The sequence below is a fragment of the Dermacentor albipictus genome, chromosome 1, assembly GCF_038994185.2.
Source record: "Dermacentor albipictus isolate Rhodes 1998 colony chromosome 1, USDA_Dalb.pri_finalv2, whole genome shotgun sequence".
In the NCBI taxonomy this organism is placed as follows: domain Eukaryota; kingdom Metazoa; phylum Arthropoda; class Arachnida; order Ixodida; family Ixodidae; genus Dermacentor; species Dermacentor albipictus.
This window is the reverse complement of record NC_091821.1, coordinates 504402322-504416801: the sequence shown is the minus strand read 5'-3', so window position 1 is coordinate 504416801 and position 14480 is coordinate 504402322. Positions and strand designations below refer to the sequence as shown.

General features: G+C 50.7%; 1 protein-coding gene and 1 pseudogene across 2 annotated transcripts in view; one reads left to right on the top strand and one right to left on the bottom strand.

Moving 5' to 3' along the window:
- Positions 1–14480, top strand: part of LOC135911067 (phosphatidylcholine translocator ABCB4-like) — a 350943-nt gene that overhangs the window by 74572 nt on the left and 261891 nt on the right. The window lies entirely within an intron of this gene.
- On the bottom strand, positions 12241–13344 carry LOC135911048 (uncharacterized; annotated as a pseudogene).

The following is a 14480-nucleotide window of genomic DNA, read 5'->3' as shown; positions in this document are numbered from 1 at the left end:
ACTTGAGCTATCGCGGTGCCATTTCCCCATCCACTTTCTTGGGTATTTATGTGTTACTACTAGAACTAACCTTGGCAGTGTTAACCAGCGCCATCACTCACAAACCCTGGCGGTGGATGTGGAACATCCTTTCTGCCGCAGATGTCACGAGTATGTAATCTTTCCGGGTGAAGGCAACTGGTCAATAAACCTGTACATGCTACCTGAAGGCATCAATCTTGCCGTATTCGAGACCCTCTTCGAGGGGCTCTATTTTTATTAATCGTATCACGAGAAGTCAGCAAACAATGACACCAAGGACGACATAGGGGAAATTACTTGTACTTATTGACGGAACTGACGGAATGAAAGAAATGATAAATTAATGGCAATGAAAGTGGAAGATATGTCATACGTAACATATGCCATGATACTGCTACGGAATAGTGTTACCAATGACGAAGAGGCGAGCAGTAAGAAGACGACGACGACGATTAGAGGCTAGCGCGGGCTGTTGCCTCTTGGCCAAGTGCGGCGTATTACGTTGTAAATGTACTTGTATATAGCTTTTCAGCTGCGTCTTCTTACGTAACATATCTGGTGGAGGTGGACGCTCCCTGTACCTCGTCACGGAGCTTCGCAGTGGACGGTGCGTCGAGCCTAGCTTCATGGCTCCCGGCGATGACAACTCGACTCAGCCGCCCCCGACACCTGCTGCCACTTCGACGACCTACATCACTCTCCCTGCTCCTCGTGATCCTGGCGTATTCTCGGGCAAAGATGGGGAAGATGTCGACGACTGGATCAGCCTGTACGAACACGTCAGCCGCAATACCCGTGGTACCCTACTATCCTGCTCGCCAACGTAGTATTTTACCTCGGTGGCACACGTCGAGTTTGGTTTCGGACGCACAAAGATGAGCTCACCAGTTGGGATTCGCTCAAACAAAAGCTCCGAGACTTGTTCGGCAACCCCTACGGTCACAAACTTGCCGAGCAGAAGGCGCTTTCCGGCCGTGTGCAGACGTCAACAGAGCCCTATGTCACGTACATTCAGGACGTCTTGGCTCTGTGCCGCAAAGTTGATGCACACATGACTGAGTCAGACAAGGTATCCCACATCCTCAAAGGTATTGCCGATGACGCCTTCAACTTGTTCGTATTCAACAACGTCGCCACGGTGGATGCTGTTATCAAAGAGTGCCGCCGCCTGGAACTCGCTAAAAGCCGACGTATCGACCAGCAGTTAGCCCGTTTGCCCAACACCCCAGCGACATCTTCCTGTGCAGACGCTCCTCGTCCCAACAACACTGGCGATATTACCAAGATCGTCCGGCGTGAGATTGAGGCCGCCTATCCGGCTGCCTTCGAATCCAGCCCCACCAACGCACCTGCAGTCACAATTTCCCTGATCCAAGCAGTTGTCCACCAGGAGTTCGAAAGCATGGGCCTTCACACCATCTGCTCGGCCCATCGCCCTGATACCCATCCCGCTTCTTCGATTCCGCCCCGTCCCGCATCTTCTTACCCACCACGTTTCTGCAACCAATCTGAATGGCGCACTGCTGACGACAAGCCCATTTGTTTTCACTGCCGTCGCATCGGGCACATTTCCTGGTACTGTCGAAGTCGCTGGACTTCCCCGACCCGGTCTGCTTAAACTGCGTACTCTCGCCCCTCAGGTGGCCCTTCTCGTCCCTATGCAGCACGCTCCGATAATGCCGCCTCTGACTCTCCTGCTCCGAACCGCCCCTATTCTCGTTCACCTTCGCCCCAACGACGACAACCTCGCTCTCCCCAGCCCCGTCGCTCCTTTTCGCCTACTCCCTTCGGACGCCGCTCTCAGCCGGAAAACTAGATGATGCAGTGCCTCGAGGTGACGCTGCATTGCTCCCCACGCCGCCAAATCCTCCACTGACGTTGCCCACTCATCTGAACCTTCTTGACGTGCAAGTCGACGGTGTTCCTGTATCTGCTCTTATAGACACTGGGGCGCATTTGTCGGTAATGAGCGCGGATCTTCGTACCCGCCTGAAAAAAAAAATAATCACGCCCGCCACGACCACGTTGTCAGTGTCGCCGATGGCGCAACAGCCCCCGTAATTGGTATGTGTGCCGCCCGTGTCTCCTTCGCCGATCGCTCTACTACCGTGCTATCCACAGTCATCGCCCACTCTCCCTGCGACATCATCCTCGGCTTAGATTTCCTCTCCGCACATTCCGTTCTCGTCGATTGTTCCACCAGTACTCTCCGCCTTGACCTGCCTGTTCTGGATCCCGCTGAACCACGCCCCAGTCGCCTCAATTCCGTCGACTTCGTTCGCTTGCCATCTTCGGCACTGACTTACGTTGACCTAGTGTCATCCCCACCAGTGCCCGACGGTCACTATATCGCGGTTCCTATGCAAGACGTCCTCCTTACACACGAGATCACGGTACCTCATACCGTTTTATCTATTACAGCGGATTGCGTCTGCCTGCCAGTGGTCAATTTTGGCTTGACGACACGAGTGCTGCCACGCGGGATGTCTCTAGCCCAGCTTTGCTCATTCGAGGATCACTCAATAGCCTCTATTGAGGTAGACGACAATTCAGCAGATCCTCCTCTGCCATCGCAGTCGACAAAATGTACCATCGCCGACTTACAGAAAATGATTGCGCCCGACATGCCGTCCGAGCACGCTCGTGCGCTCTACCGCGTTCTGTTTTCCTACAACGATATTTTTGACTTTAACGATCGTCCTTTGGCCCAAACTACAGCTGTTAAACATCGCATTAATACCGGCGATGCCCCTCCTATTCATTGCCGCCCGTATCGAGTGTCACCGGCTGAGCGTCAAGTTATTCACGCAGAAGTTCGCAAAATGCTTGCCAAGAACATCATAGAACCGTCTTGTAGTCCATGGGCATCACCTGTTGTACTGGTAAAAAAGGAGGATGGCTCATGGCGCTTTTGCGTGGATTATCGGCACCTTAACAGGGTTACCAAAAAGGACGTGTATCCCCTACCTCGGATCGATGACGCCCTTGACTGCCTCCATGGTGCTCGCTACTTCTCCTCTATTGACCTCCGCTCCGGCTACTGGCAGATTGCCGTGGACGATCTCGACCGCGAGAAGACTGCTTTTGTAACTCCGGACGGTCTCTATCAATTCAAAGTGATGCCGTTCGGTCTATGTAACGCTCCTGCCACTTTTGAACGCACGATGGAGTCCCTTCTTCACGGTTTCAAACGGTCCACATGCCTGTGCTACTTGAACGACGTCATAGTATTTTCGCCGACGTTCGTTACGCACCTCGAGCGCCTCTCGGCAGTCCTGGACGTTTTTCTTCACGCCGGTCTGCAACTGAACGCATCGATGTGCCAATTCGGCCGTCGCCAGATTACCGTCCTTGGGCATCTCGTTGACGCGAACGGAGTGCAACCGGACCCAGGCAAGATCCATGCTGTTACGCACTTCCCTGTTCCGAAGTGTGTCAAGGATGTGCGCAGCTTCAAAGGCCTTTGTTCCTACTTCCGCCGTTTCGTGAAAAATTTCGCGGCCATAGCACGACCACTAACCGAGCTTTTGAAAAAAGACGCCCCTTTGCAGTGGGGCGATAACGAGGCCTCTGCATTCTCGCATCTAATCGACGTTCTCACAACGCCTCCCGTTCTGGCCCATTTCGATCCTTCTGCGCCCACCGAAGTCCGTACTGATGCCAGCGGTCACGGAATGGGCGCAGTACTGGCGCAACGCCAGCGCGGCAACGACCGTGTTATTGCTTACGGCAGCAGGCTCCTCTCACCCTCCGAGTGCAACTATTCCATCAATGAGCGTGAGTGTCTGGCCCAACCGAAGTTCCGCCCATACTTATATGGCCGACCCTTTTCCGTTACCACAGACCATCACGCGCTTTGCTGGTAATGCTCACTGAAAGATCCTACGGGAAGACTTGGTCGCTGGGCCTTACGCCTCCAAGAATATTCATATACTGTCACCTACAAATCTGACCGACTACACAAGGACGCTGACTGCCTGTCTCGTTACCCGGTAGACGAGCCTGACGACGCCGACAGTAGTACCGCCAACGGCATTTCCTCTGTGTCTGCCTTCGCTAACATCGCCGATGAGCAGTACCGAGACCTACCGCTGCGAGCACTCATCGAGCGTCTGCGCTCTACACCTACCGACGCGTCCGTTCGCCGATATGTCCTTCAGGGCGGCATTCTGTACCGATGGAACTTCCTCCCTGACGGATCTGATCTTCTTCTTGTCGTGCCAGAACATCTACGACAGACTGTGCACGTTGAGATGCATGACACACCTACTGCAGGACATCTTGGCGTAATTCACACGTACGACCGCGTCCGCCGCCGCTTCTATTGGCCTGGTCTCGCTCGCTCCGTCCGACGCTATGTTGCTGCCTGTGATACCTGCCAGCGTCGGAAAACACCTCAGGTGCTACCTGCCGGTCATCTCCAGCCGATCACTGTCCCTGTGGGACCGTTCTTTCGTGTTCGATTAGACCTCCTCGGGCCCTTTCCCACGTCATCCTCTGGAAACAAATGGGTAGCCGTCGCAACTGATTACGCCACCCGATAAGCTGTCACGCGGGCTCTCCCTACCAGTTGCGCCAATGACGTCGCGGACTTTCTCTTGCGTGACATTATCTTACTTCATGGGCCCCGCGACAGCTGCTCACTGACCATGGCCGTAACTTCCTCTCGAAAGTTGTCGCCGACATTGTACGTTCCTGCTCCACTCAACACAAGCTGACTACCTCATACCATCCTCAAACCAATGGCCTGACAGAGCGTTTAAACCGTTCTCTTACCGATATGCTGTCCAAGTACTTTTCCAAGGACCACCACGACTGGGACCATGCCCTTCCTTACGTCACATTTGCTTATAATTCTTCCCGGCACGACACCGCTGGATTTTCTCCCTTTTATCTACTCTACGGTCGCGAACTAACCATGCCTCTTGACACGGCACTTCCTCCTGCTTCTATCTCAACAAGCGAGTATGCGCGCCGCCATCGCCCTCACCGACCATGCACGCCAGCTTGCCCGTGCTCGACTGACGGACTCGCAAACCACTCAGCAGCGTCACTACAACGCGCGCCACCGTGACGTACAGTTTTCGCCTGGTGCGCTCGTGCTCTTGTTGTTACCCTCTCGTCACGTCGGACTTTCAGAAAAGCTCCTTTCGCGATACACAGGGCCCTACCGCGTGCTGCGCCAGGTGACGCCTGTGATGTACGAAATTGCTCCGGTGAGCTCAACCTCGTCATCTACTCTGTCATCTAGTGATGTCGTGCACGTCAGTAGGCTCAAGGCCTACTATACTGCTTCCGAGTCCGGCCCTTAGTCACTCCGGGACAGCGCTTTTGCCGCCGGGGGTAGTGCTACGGAATAGTCTTCTTACGTAACAATATACTGCAAGTTACGCATTTTACTACGTCCAGTGACACGTGTACTTCCACTATTTGCTTCGAAACTCTGGCTGCCGGGGCAAGGCAAACAGTTCAGGGTAAAGGCACCGTCTTCCAATGTGATTATGAATTTAGGGCTTAAGCATGGAACAGGAAAAATTCCGGCAACATCCATCTCGCGATGACTGTCGATGGTAATGCGTTGGCATTGAATGAATATAGCTACACAACCATATTGCCAACGTCGAAACGAATTATGTATCAGGTGTGTACTGCAGCGGGACTCCTCTTTCGCGCTTCCTTAAGAACACTAGGGGCCATCTAGCGCCGCCGCCGCGAATCCTGCGCATACCGTTGGAAAGGCTTGGCGTGCCTGTGCGTGTGTGCGCTGAGAAACGCGTCATGCGACAACCAAGGCCCCTTCTTCGCGTTTCTTTCTGGACACGCTGCGCCATCTAGTGGCACTGCCGAGAAGTCCGCGAGTGGCTTCCGAGACGGCAAGCGTGGAGCGCCGGTGCCTTCGAACGCTGAGAAATTGTTTCCTCGCTTGCTAAGCATTCAGTGGCACATACCGAGTGGCTTGAGTAATTGACTGTTGCAGTTGCCAGACAGTCCACGGCACGGCCTCTGCGACTTGCATGCTCGAAGAGGTTACTCATTCTTTTTGCAGAATCGAGGCTGGCACTTGACAAACATTTCATGCCGACACGCGTGGACAGGGTTAAATTAAGGTTTACCACTCGCATCGCCTTGAAAGTGAAATGTTTTAAAGTAAAGAAAGCTTGTTACTCGGCTAGTTGGTACATAATGCTAATGAAGGAATCAATGCGCAAGACGGACTAGCAGGAACGGACAGACACACAGATTGACCCTAACTTTCAACGAATTTTATTTCTTCAGACTCTTCAATTCAGCACGTTATGGTACCTGACAAATACGGTGGTACACATTCAATTAAGAAAAACATGAAATGGGTAAGAATAAAATTATGGCACTGCGAAAGTCCACACAATAACCGCGTTTGAATACCAAACAATATGACGTATAATCGCGCATGCTTTACTTGTAGAGGCAATATAAAACGAATGCATCAGCTATCTGGCAATAGAATCTTTGACTTTGCATGGAATCATATACTGCCGGAGATTCAGAGATCACATGCAGACTCTACAATGCTGCAGTACCGTTGTTTGGTATTGAAAGCGCATATACCGTCGCGCAATCATTCCGCAGCATCCAGTGCGCCCGATGTACTTCTTCTAACAATGCGGAATTTTATAAACGACATCCGTTGCGCCTTTTACAAACGCCTGAGCATGCTTGTGACACCCACCACCAGTCTCTTTCCCTTTGACGGGCGATTCAGCGGCGTAGGCCAGCAAGATCGCGAGGGGCAGAAAAAGCCACGGACGCAGTATACCTACTCGCTATCTCTTAAATTTGTAGGAATATTCAATTCATCTTCCATTGAAATTTGACGATTGAATCCTTAAATTAGGTTCAATTTTTTAAAACGTTTGGTTGTATTAAAGTATGACTGCCTCGAAATATGGAAATAAACTGCTCTCAAGGTTAAAAAAACGTAACAACTGTGTCTTCAAGTACGCAGTAGCCTACTTGCCAGAAAACATGTTTATTTACACTTGCAATACAACGGAAAAGAACGACGAGGCACTTACGTGGCCGTCTTATAGAGCTCTACAGAGCTACTCATCAGTGACATCACACACACAGGCACGTGTGTTTTCTCTCAGATCAGGCACTTACGCAGGATTTTTTTTCGGGGGGGGGGGGGGCAACCCAAGGTAACCTTTCTATGCAAATGAGGTGGAGGGTACTTTTACTAGTGCAAATGCGAATAATGCCCATCATTTGCCATAAATAGCGTAAAGCCGCGAAAGGGAATTCAAATACCGTGTATCTCACAGGTACGCCTGTGAGATACACTTCTTTATTTGACAAACAAAGAACCACATCAAATGGACTCGCGAATGAAAGGCGCGCGGGAAGAACCTTGCCAAGAACAAGTTAACAAGCGAGAGGGCAAAATAAAGATTTCTAGCAACGCTTTTTGAATTAGCCCTGGAAGAACTTCAGATAAACGTATATTTGCACAACAGTCACAGTTCTTTTGCATCCCTCGTTTACTGCTCTACCAAGTAGCAAAACCGACTCGTGTCGTTATTTGGGAAGTTGTGTAACGATGCGTGGTCACCAGTTCCGTACAACCGCGTAGAGCGCAGGACGCTGCGGTTCTAGACGTACTGCGCCCACCGCGGAAGTGGCTACGAATTATACGGAATTATTTCGAATGATTCTCCAGTTCCGGTGGCGTTTTCTCTACTTCCTTTTTAAATAAGAAGAGGTTGATCCATAAATATTTTCACAAACAATTTTCGCTTTTCCTTTGACTTGTTTGACTGTTGCCTTGGTTGTCTCGCTTAGTAGATCGCTTAATTTCACATCTCCTTGCGACTCTTGTTTCCAGTTGCCAATTTTGCCCGAAACGTGCTCTACAAAAAGGGAAAAACCACACGGGGTGGCGGGCGACAGTCACATCGCTTATGGGCTCAAGGGTTATTGCAGGTCTGATAATGAACGCTTTTTCTCAATATCTTATTTTCCATCTTACCTAACCTATATCGTGGATATATGGTTCCGAGGATCTGCCAGCGTCGCGGCGAGGTGTCACTCGTGGAAATAATGAAGCAAAAGGAAACGTTAAACGCAACTGGTGTTTTCTCCGGCCACAACTCCTTCCACGAGCTTACAGACCAGCCGACTCTGAACCGAATCCCTTTCCTGGCCCCTGGATTAGTATAAACAAAGAACATTGAACTAACGAAGCAACAGGGATGTGCGTGATCGTTGAATCGATGGTGGCATAAAAATTCTGTTGGGCATTATAAATAAATAAAAATATTATAATTAATACCATAAATAGATGGTGCAATAGATGGTGACAATTGAATTCATCTTGAGTTCATCGTGCAGGCAACGAATCGATGACAAAGCTGGCCTCCACACCCCAGGAGATGCCGATAACTACCGCCCTCCAAAAGGAGTGAAAAAATTGACAACTATACCACTCCGTGAAGATGGAATGGCAGCGAAAGCTGACGACAGTCAAAGCTCTGAAACGAAAAGCAAAGTGTATCACATCCGCTGCCGGTCGGCCTGAATATAGTGTAATATCGGGCCGACCCGCGGCGGAGCGAAGCAGGCGTTAAGCACCCCGCATACGTGGGTCCATCCCGAAGATAGTACAATGCCGGGCCGACCCACGGTGGAGGTGAATCAGGCATTAAGAACTCCCCATACGTAGGCCGATCCCGATGATGTTGCAATACCGGGCCTACCCGCGGCGGGGGCGAAGCAGGCGTTAAGCGCTCCCTACACATGTGTTCATCCCCAAGGTAGTGCAATGCCGGGCCGACCCGCGGTGGAGGTGAATAAGAACTCCCCATACGTAGGCCGATCCCGAAGATATTGCAATACCGGGCCCACCCGCGGCAGGGGTAAAGCAGGCGTTAAGCGCCCCCCACACGTGGGTCCATTCCGAAGTGCGATGCCTGGCCGACCCGCGGTGAAGGTGAAGCAGGCATTAAGAACTTCCCATATGTGGGCCCATCCCGAAGATTCCGAAGGGCGTGTTATAGGTTCCCGAGTCCACAGGGGTATGTGCCATTGATCTTGGACCATTTTTGCACTATCACCAGGATCGGCCCACATCATGATTTTTTTCTGTTAACGGACGCCGAAAAAACTACGGGACTTAGCCATACACTGCTTTCGCTGTAAAAGGCAGCAAAGTGTTGACCGCCGGCCGAGTAGATTGATTTGTCAAACCTTTAGGAATGTGTGTGAGGAGTGGTGCCTTGGCCGGATGGGGGGGGGGGCGGGTATGCCGCTTAATTTCGAGGGGGGGGGCCGGGCCCCCCCCCCCGGGCCCCCCTTGGGTACGTGCCTGTCTCAGATACAACACTTCAAGACCTCAGTGACGTCAGAGTGCCGCTACACGTTCTATTTAAGGGGTGATGACACAACACTCCCCTGTAGACCTTGTACAAGGACGCCTTCCCCTTCCTCGAAGCTCCTCCACGCACCTCGTCGCTGATTTACCGACTGCGTTGTTCGCTTAAGCTTTTCTTTCATCCTTTGCTCGATATCCGGATGGAGAAGGCTCAACCTTGTCCTAGGTTTCCACGATAAGAATAGCTGGACCGGTGCATCTTCAGTAAACCCCGTTGGCGTGTTCCTATAATTGAATAGGATCTGGTCGATCCGGTGCTGGAGAGACTGTATCTGCCCATTTATGTGTTCGTCCATGACCTTCTTAAAAAGATTTAAGTCTGTACGCAACGCTCCACGCTGCCATTCGATGCCAGGTTATATGGAGGCAATTTAATGTGCCGAATGCCATTCCGTCTCATGAATGTCTTGAAAAGTGCTGATGTAAACAGCGGGCCATTGTCTGTTACCACTTCATCCCGTAGCGCGTGCGCGACAAATACCGTGCGCAGTTTCTCTTGTCTTTTCGCTGCTAGTTCACTTCAGGACAAACGCTTCCACCCACTTTGACTAAGAGTCAACTAGCACTAGAAACCAATGCTAGTCACGATGAGCAAAATATAAGTGCACACGCCCCCACTGGCGCCTATACACTCTCCGTGACATTAGAGCAACTTTGGGCGCCGCATTTTGGGTCACCTGGCATGTGACACATTGCTTCACTGTTTGTTCAACGCCTTGCGTAAGGCGGGGCAACCACAGGTGGCCTCTAGACAGCATTTTCATGCGTGCCATTCCGCGAACAGACGTTGGCACTATCACTAGATTTTCCCACGTCACGCATTCTCTGTCACTAGAAAGCTCACTTTGTCGGGCGATATATGGTGCCAAAGCATCATCAGACACTTTTGAAGGCCAGCCGACCTGCGTGTAAAACAACACCTTTGATAACAGCTTGTGTTCACTTGTTTCCCCTCTAATGACTTCTGCCTAGAGTGGGAGCTCGTCCAGCATAGAAAAACCTATGTACACGTCACACACGTCATCTGTGTACACGTCACCTGTGTTCTGAAGCGGCCGGCGTGAAAGTGCGACAGCGTTGCCGATATTCAATGATTTGCGATAAACCCATTTGTAGTGATAAGCAGCAATTTGTAAGGCCCAACGCTGCACGCGTGCCGCCGACATAGCAGGAATTGGCTTACCGTGTCCTAATAGCCCCACTAAGGGTTGATGGTCGGAGTATATCCCAAATTTCCGCCCGAAAAGGTACTTGTGAAATTTCTTTAGCCCGTACACAACAGCCAGGGCTTCTTTTTCGATATGGGCGTGCGCCTGCTCCGTTTTAGTCAGAGTCTTAGACGCAAAAGCGATTGGTCTTTCTTCAGACCCTGCCTTGTGAGAAAGTAGTGTGCCTAAGCCATACAAAGACGCGTCGCAAGCCAGTCCTAGCTCCTTTGAAGAGTTATAGTAGGTGAGTGCGGACGCACTCAGCAGCCAGCCCTTGAATAGTTTGAAGGTTTTTTTTCGGCGGAAGCCGTCCATTTCCACTTAACATTTTCAGCTAGCAAGTCATGTAATGGTTTAAGCTGTGCTGACAAGTTCGGCACGAATTTGCCATGGAAATTTCACAAGCCTAAGTAGGCGCGTATCTCTTTCTTGTTTTTTGGCGTTGGTGCTTCTTTGATAGCGCGCACTTTGTCTTCTGAAGGACGGATTCCTCTGTCATCAATCACGTGACTCAAATAGGTCACATCCTTATAAAAAAAAAACTTGCATTTCTCCTTCCGCAATTCCACACCCCGTTCCTTGAACCATCTCAGCACAGCTTCGACCTTATTATAGCATTGTTCCGTTGTTTCTCCTGCTATTAACACATCATCAAGATAACATGGCACTATGTCTAAACCTTTTAACATGTCATCCATCACGGCTTCGAAAATAGAAGGAGCATTTGTTATTCCGTACGGCATACGAGCGTATCGAAAAAGGCCTGGGTGGGTGTTCACAGTTACCAAAGGTTGCGAATCAGGGTGCAGCTGGAACTGTTGGTGCGCTGTAGAAAGGTCAAGGACAGTAAAACATTTGCATCCATGCAGTGCGACAAAAATATCTTCCAACGTTGGAAAAGGGTAATAATCGTTTCTCAGAAAAGGGTTTACAGTCACTTTGTAGTCTCCGCATATGCGAACTTTGTGGTTATTTTTGGGTACGACAACTAGGGGCGTAGCCCTATCACTTTGCTGTACAGACACCAGTACTCCCGATTCCACTAGTGAATGTAATTCCTGTGCTACGGCGTCCTTGACTGCAAATGGCACAGGTCGATGCTTACAGAAGACAGGTGTACGGCTGTCTTTTAGCACTAGGTTCACCGATGTGTCAGCTATCAATCCTAGTGCCCACTCAAACACTTTCGAAAATTTTTCGATGACTGCGGCTGATTTATCAAGACAGATATTACACACGCTCGTCCAATCCAGCTTCAAAGCCTCTAGCCAATTACGGCCCAACAACAAAGTGTCACACATTGGTGGTGTTTGGACTACAATTAAAGCCAATTAAGGCCGCGGTTTGGCCATTGTGCTCTACGCGCACCGTCAACTTGCTTGTAATTGCCAGCGGGACACCTCCGTACGTTTTTAGCCATAAACTATAACTTTCTAGAGGTAAGTCAGACGAATATTGCCGCTACATCTTTTCTGGTACGATAGACACAGATGCTCCTGTGTCAACTTGCATTTTGACACTCCTACCTGCCACCCTAACTTTCACAATGTTGCCAACGTCATTACTCTTACATGAAATCATATGGCTAAGCAAATTATCGTCCTAACCACTTATACCGTCCGAGTCACCGGAGCCTTCTAAACCAGTGCTCTCTTCAAGGGCGTGCACCGAACGTGACGTCGTTCTGCAGACCCTTGCCAGGTGCCCCACCTTTTTGCAGGCCCGGCATCGATATTGGCGAAAGGGGCAGGCTGCGGCGGTATGCGTTGATCCGCAACGGAAACAGTCCGTCGATTCGGCTTGCCGCTCCGTGTTCTTGCTCGCTGCCCGTCTTGTCCATGCCGTGGCCTCGGGTTTTCTTTGTCGAGGTGGCTGGACCAGGTTCACCTCGCTGGGGTCCTTAGCGGGAATCTTTCTTGTTTCGGTGCGAGCGAGCTCCCCGCTTTTGGCAAGGTCATAAGCAGCTTGGAACGTCAGGGTACTCTTCTTGAGGAGCTCGGCTTGTGTTGTTTCGTTTCTCAGTCCGGCCACGAACCGATCCCGCAAAGCATCCACCAGGAATTGCCCGAACTCACAGGATTCAGCCAACCTTTTCAGTTCTAATGCAAACGTAGCAACTGGTTCGTTTTCTTGCTGCGACCGACGGTTGAACTAGAATATTTCCGCTGTCACCAAGGGTTTCTGTGAATAGTGCCCTTTAAAAGCCCTGAGTTCGTCGTATGTTTTGGATTTGGGCTTCATTGAGGCCAACAAATTCTGCAACGCGCGGTAAGCCTGTTTCCAATGGAGGTCACATAAGCGGATACCTTACAGTCTTCATCGACCTGGATGGCACGGATGTAGTGTTCAAAGCATTCCACATAAGATCCGAAGTCTTCGTCTCCCCCTTCCGTGAACGAATCGAAGTGACCGAAGAAAGCCATGCTGTGGTAGTCCGCCTGCTGTGGCAGTCCGCCTGCTGTTCCCAAATCATATTGACCGCAAAAAAGACGGGGACATAGGAAGAAAACACATAAACAGCACAGGCGGTAACTTTCAACTGTTTTATTCATAGCAGCCAGTGGGCATATATAGGCAAAAGGAACATGCGCAGATCGCGGCAAACAAGAATGCACATCAGCTTAGCGTGGCAACCAATTATCAAAAAAATCTATTTCCGCTTGAAACAACCTAATGGAGGTATCGCTAACACAATCTTCGCCTTTCTTATTTATGTGGTAAGCCTCCATCAGTTCACGTGCAGTCTGGTCGTGGCTTCTGCCCAGAATCTTTATCTCCTCAAAAAGAGGTGCACAGCGACAGGCATTGCAGTGCGCAGGTAAGTGCGCCAACTCATCTTTCTTTAACTTTTGCTCATGCTCCCTGGCTCGATCATTTAGCCACCGTCCAGTCTGCCCTATGTAGGACTTGCCACAGGCCAGGGGGATTTCACACACAACTCCTACATTGCATTTGGCATACGGCTTGGTGTGGTTCTTACCACAACCTAGCCTTCCTTTAGGATCACGGGAGGTGCGGGGGCAGAGCCGCGCCAGCTTAAAAGGGGCTGAAAAGACAAGGGGGACTCCAAACCTGCCTGCCACCTTCCTTAGGTTGTGAGCGACCCTGTGGATATACGGTACTACTTCAGGTATTATGGCCATAGAAGTCGTCCTCACCCTTGCTTTGCCCCTAGATCATTTTACCTTCTGCAGGAGGGTTTCCACCACTGGCGTTACCATCGAGTCAGGGAACCCTGCCGTCTTAAGACGGGAAATCTGATTTTCAAAGGCAAGCTGCATCTTGTGCACAAACGATTTGCGGAGAGCCGATTCTAAGCAGAGCATCGCTACTCCTCGCTTAACAATCTTTGACTGGGAGGAATCGTATGGCACCAAGCCCTTTTGTGCCCGAGGGAAGTACTGCCAGCACGCGTGACCTTTAGCAAAGGAAATGCGTAGGTCTAAAAAGCGCAGGGAATTGTCGAGTGGAAGTTCGTGAGTAAAAGAAAGCCCTTTGCCAAGTTGTTTAAAAACGGCTAAAATGCTGTCACAAGAAGTTAAACTTCCTTGTCTATGGCCATAAGACCTGAAGTAGTACCGTATATCCACAGGGTCGCTCACAACCCAAGGAAGGTGGCAGGCAGGTTTGGAGTCCCCCTTGTCTTTTCAGCCCCTTTTAAGCTGGCGCGGCTCTGCCCCCGCACCTCCCGTGATCCTAAAGGAAGGCTAGGTTGTGGTAAGAACCACACCAAGCCGTATGCCAAATGCAATGTAGGAGTTGTGTGTGAAATCCCCCTGGCCTGTGGCAAGTCCTACATAGGGCAGACTGGACGGTGCCTAAATGATCGAGCCAGGGAGCAT